The following is a 5,502-nucleotide window of genomic DNA, read 5'->3' as shown; positions in this document are numbered from 1 at the left end:
GTTTGTATCCATTGGAGACCATAATATCAAAGGGCTTGTGAATAGGATGATGTTTTTCACATTAACCAATGCAAAAAAATATTTAGAGAAATGCAATTTTTAAAAACAGAAAAACCTGTCAAAGTTGCATGAGATATACGTGACGAAGTTGACTTGAGGATGAGAAGTGTATTCGCACTAGGTTTGTTTCCTGATTTTTAGGGTAGATGTATACGGGGGGGTGTTTTTCACTGTGCAATCCTATGTGTTCTACTCAACTATGAGTTTTCACTGTGTTTGGTCACTTCCAGGAAGATATCCCTTGATAGCAGCCTAACACGCAAGCTAATAACTTTTACTTGTGTTCACCTTACCTTACTCCTAGGTAGATTGTGGTATAGGATTCCACTGTAAATATGCTTTGTGTATATGCTTATGCACCTTTCCTTCTTATGTGAAGAGGGGTGCTACAGTACTTGTTTTCTGCACCTGGGGATGGTCAAAGTCTTGAAGCAAAACAGGCGAGGACCCAATTATCCTCGTTTTTAAAGCTTAATTTACAATCTTCTGGTTTCTTCTTCCCCTTCCCACTTTCCTCTTTCGTCCTCAGCTTGTTTCCATTGCTGCCAGACTGAGTTCGGAATGCAAAAGCGGTTTGAGCTTTGGATAAACTAATCTAAATAGGGTGCAAAAGGCATTTTTATTTCATTGACTTTTGCACTCAAATCAGCAGCAGAGGAAGGAAAATAAAACTTGCCCTCCCAGTACCTCAGGCAAAAGCAACTGCTGCAGCCTCTCCTTGCTTGTGGCTTCTTCCACATTCACGCTCTTGCCATGTAGACTCCGATGCTGCTTGGCACACATGTCCAGGGTTTTTAAACTGAAACGTTTGAAAGCATGTGAGCGTATTTGGCCCTGGGTGGGTTTATTTAGAGGACCCCCCCCCTCAAGGATTTTTAAAGCTGCTTTCTTTCCTACTTCTGCAAACTTGAAACCTGCTTTTTGTATCTGCGTTTTCGGAAAACCTCCAGGCTCTTGATATACCTTTCTGTCCTATGAATGTGGTGATCTTTGGCTGCAGGAGCATCGGCTTCACACCTGAACATCAGAATAGAGAGAAAGATCACACATTGATGGAGGAGAAAGAAATCGCACTAAACCTGACGTACATAAAAACACATAGTGTAAATGTTTCTTCTTGACCTCTTGGTTCTTAAAAACGTTAGTCGCGTGCATTACCCCACTGGAAGTAATTCTGGCGATGTCTGTGAGGCAGATTGGGAAAGGAAACAGGCGTGAGTCTCTAGATATGTGTTTTCGGACTGGAATTAAAACAGTTTGCATTCAACATTATTGTGACCTTTTTGTTATTATACAAACATATGAGAATACACATCTGTTAATAAACTATCTCAAATTATTGCATATATTCTCAGTGCTGGGTGTTTTTTCTTCGTTGTGGCCTCTTCTAACTCTATGATTCTATGATTTCTTTGGGATTGAAGGAAATAACATGGGGGAACAGTACTTGTTATTGGAAAGACATTCTTCTAGGAATCCTTATTAAAAGCTCTCATTTCCTTCTCAGGTTCTGCCTTCTTCAGCAGCTCAAATAGTCATAATATCATTTATTGTTCTGTACCATTATAATCCTCCTTGCCATCATTTTGTCTGGGTGCCGGAATAAAAGAGTACAGAGCCCAAGGGGATAAACAAGTCCAGCTGAGCCGGCCTTGCTCTCACGCCTGCATGCCTGGTTGCTCTCATGCATGCATGCATGCACACTGGAGTGCCACATGGCGGGAAATAGGTGCATTGCCAACCTCAGTTATTCGTCTAGCATTAACCAGACCTTAATAAAAGTTTGCACTGAGGTAGATGTGCCATTTGGCGTGAAAAGTTTGATCACCTCTCCATACACATCACTGGTGTACCTTCCTCACATGCAGAAGGCCCTGGGAGGACTGGGAAAGGCCACTGAAGACCTGGAGAGAGGGCTGCCTTGCAATAGCCAAGCTCGCGTTCATTTTGGGGCTGGTGATAGCAATAGGAATAGCATTTACATTCTTACCACTTTAGTATGAACTCAGCACTCTCTAAGCCAGTGGTTCTCAACCTTCCTAATGCCGCGACCTTTTAATACAGTTTAATATGTGTTTTCCAATGGTCATTCGACCCACAGGTGGAGAACCGCTGTGCTCTAAGCGGTTTAAACATGTAAGCCAATTGCCTCCAACAAGCTGAGCTGCTCATTTAGTTTACACATTGTAAACTGCTAAGGAGTGCTTAAGTGCACTGATCCGTGGTATAGAAATGTACTTGCTATTGCTTTTGCTATCATTTGACCGACCCCTTGAAATGATGGAAGGCTGAATCAACCTTAGAGGCCCCTGGGATCGAACTCATAACCTTGTAGCTGCAGGACCAGCATTTAACCGCCATCACCAGGCTTCTTCATAGCATCATAGAGTTGGAAGAGAGGATATGCAGTTTGTTGACACACAAGGGTGTTGAAACCATGCTCCTCTTCATCCTAGAGCTGACATAAATCAACATGAGGCAACAGGTGGATGCAGCAGCTAACAAAGCCAATGTGATTCTAGGCTACATCAGTAGTATAGTAAATCATAGGACCTTATCACACTAGATAATCCTGCTCAGAATGGATTTAGAAGTGGAAAAAAAACACAAATACAGGAGGTTTTTCACACAACATTTCTGCAAAACAGACGTTTTTGTCCCCGTTACGTTCGCTTTTTTCATGTCATTTCTGTTTTGCCGAAACGTCGTGTGATTGAGGGGTTTTTTCCTGCTTTAAATTACTTTAAATCCTGTTTCTGAGCGGGTTCCTCTAGTGCAGGGGTGGCAACCTCGGCCCGTGGGCCGAATGCAGCCGCAAGGCCTTGGGACCGGCCCCAGCCCGGTCCTGCCGCCGATTGCCACCGGGCTTTGGCGTCTCACACGAGGGGTACGGTGGGCACAATGTCTATAGAAGCCTCAGAAAACATGCATTTATCTTAACATTTTTTAAAAAATCAGCAAAATTTTTCGCCATGTCCTCCATTTTTTATTTAAAAGTGTCCTCCATTTGAATTTTGTCCTACATTTGTCCCGTTTATTTATTTATTTATTATTTTTTTTAAAAAATTGTTTAATTATTTATTTTTTGGCTTCGGCCCCCCAGTTGTCTGGGGCAGCAACCCGGCCCCTGGCTCCAAAGGGTTGCCTACCCCTGCTCTAGTGTGATAAGGTCCTAGCTTTATATATATTGACTTTATACAGTATTATCAGTGATGGCGAACCTCTGGCACGCGTGCCAGAGGTGGCACTCAGAGAGCCCTCTCACACTCTCTCAGCCCTAGGGGGAAGGCAAAGGTAAACCTCCTCGCGCAGAATCTTGCCAAGAAAACCCCATTATACGTCTTTAGGGCCACCATAAGTTGGACTCGAAGGCGCACATGCGACGACAAAACCATGCAAGCAAAGCGATGCTCGAGATTTACACGTGTGTTAGATAGCCAAACTGGGTCCAGAAAACGACAGAGGCACTAGGGATCATACGGTCTATTTAAAATATATCTTTATTCAAAAAACATTTAGAGACAAAAACAGAACACGTGGTGCACGTGAGTTTTGCAATCGTTTCCCTTGAGACGCCAAGACAAAACACAACAACCATACATATTACGCAACCTGATTGTCTTAACAAAAAGCGGGATATAAATATAAGTTTTGTTTATATTTATTATTAAACTTCTCGCCCAGCTTACACAACACACCTATCTAACCTACAATAAGACACCCACACGCTATCCACATATAATATACTCCATAGTGACATTTTAAACCAATAAAACAACAGAACATAGATACATCTGTACCAATTCTGATTCGCCTAAAACACTCATTATTTCTTGTTTGCATCTTTAGTTTTTCTAATAAGATTATCTTTAAATTATGTGTTGTGTGTGTGTGTGTGTGTGGTGTGTATATATATATATTATATATATACTAAGGCATATATTATTACTTCTCTTCTTATGCTATACTTACCTCTTTTATACTTTGGCTGGAGAAATAACCTGGGTTGGCACCGTTTTAACTGCCCCTGGCCTTACTTTACTACTAAATAAAATAAATAAAATAAAATTTTATTTTTATACCGCCCTTTCATAGATCAGGGCGGTTCACAGCAAATATCAATAAAACACAACTATACATTCAGGTTAAAACAATTACACAGCAGCAAAATAAAAACAGATAAAACCTCCGTAGCCGTCCTCTTTGCCACAGAAGAGGAAGGGAGGCCCACTGGGACTTGGTCGGGGAATGCCATCTGAATAGAAAGGTTTTTAGGTCCTTTCTAATTGGGCCAGGGAGGTGGCCGAGCGGAGCTCTGTGGGCAGCGTGTTCCAAGGGCCGGGGCGGCGATGGAAAAGTTTTCCTTGTGTAGGGTCAATCTAACCCTGGCACCCTAAGTAATTGCTGCCCAGATGTTCTGAGGGTGCGGGACGGATACGGGGAGGGCGGTCCTTCAGGTATTCTGGACCCAAGCCATTTAGGGCTTTATAGGTCATTACCAACACCTTATATTGTGCCCGGAAGCGGATAGGCAGCCAATGCAGGTCTTTAAGCATCGGTGTAATATGGCTGGCCTGGAAGTCTCCAGTGACCAGCCTGGCTGCCATAGTCTGTACCATTTGTAGCTTCCGGGTTTGGTATAAGGGTTGCCCATGTGAGTCCCAATCTCGAGGTTTACCAGAGCAGTACTACCGTTTCAAGGTCCCTCTGGGCCAGGTATTTCTAGTAGTTATTATTATTATTTCGTCATTATCATGATCATATTTCTTGCTACTCTTTCAGAGAATGAAGAAAAAGAAAATGAGGGGAAAAAAGTATTGTTTCCCCTCAGGGCCTCATCCACACTGCAAGATAACCCAGTTTGACACCACTTTAATTGCTCTGGCTCCAATGCTATGGAGTTATGGAAATGTAGCATTACTATTGCTTCTACTACTTATTATCATCATCATATCATATTTTTGCTACTCTTTTACTGAATGAGGAAAAAGAAAAATGAAAGAAAAAATAATATTCCCCTCAGGTGCATCCCACACTGCAGAAATAAGCCAGTTGACACCACTTTAACTGTTCTCTGGCTCATTGCTGTGGGATTATGAGAAATGTATCTTGTTTGAGCACCATGCTCTTCTGACAGAAAAATTAAATGTCATGCAAAAACTACACTTCCCAGAGCCATTGGGCCATGGCAGTTAAAAGGGGCCGCCCAAACTTAACAGGGAAGGGGAAAGAACGGGACGGGCCTCCCGTCCAACCAGAGACGAGGGCAGAACGCGTGCCATTTTTGATTGGATAACTCCCTTTGTCCCGCCCTCCTCGGGTTGGGAGGGGTGGCTGTTTAAAAAAAAGTGCGGCCTCGTTGCAGGAAGCGAGAATGGCCCGCTCGCCTCTGATTCTTCTCCCGATTGGCGGAGGAGAGGAAAACTATTCGCTCTCATTGGC

General features: G+C 42.9%; 1 protein-coding gene across 1 annotated transcript in view; it reads right to left on the bottom strand.

The window, feature by feature from the left end:
• Positions 1–5,502, bottom strand: part of LOC121937117 (HAUS augmin-like complex subunit 8) — a 149,296-nt gene that overhangs the window by 83,290 nt on the left and 60,504 nt on the right. The gene's annotated exons all lie outside the window — the stretch shown is intronic.

The sequence above is a fragment of the Sceloporus undulatus genome, chromosome 7 (assembly GCF_019175285.1).
Source record: "Sceloporus undulatus isolate JIND9_A2432 ecotype Alabama chromosome 7, SceUnd_v1.1, whole genome shotgun sequence".
Taxonomy (NCBI): Eukaryota; Metazoa; Chordata; class Lepidosauria; order Squamata; family Phrynosomatidae; genus Sceloporus; species Sceloporus undulatus.
This window is presented reverse-complemented; position numbering and strand designations above follow the sequence as displayed.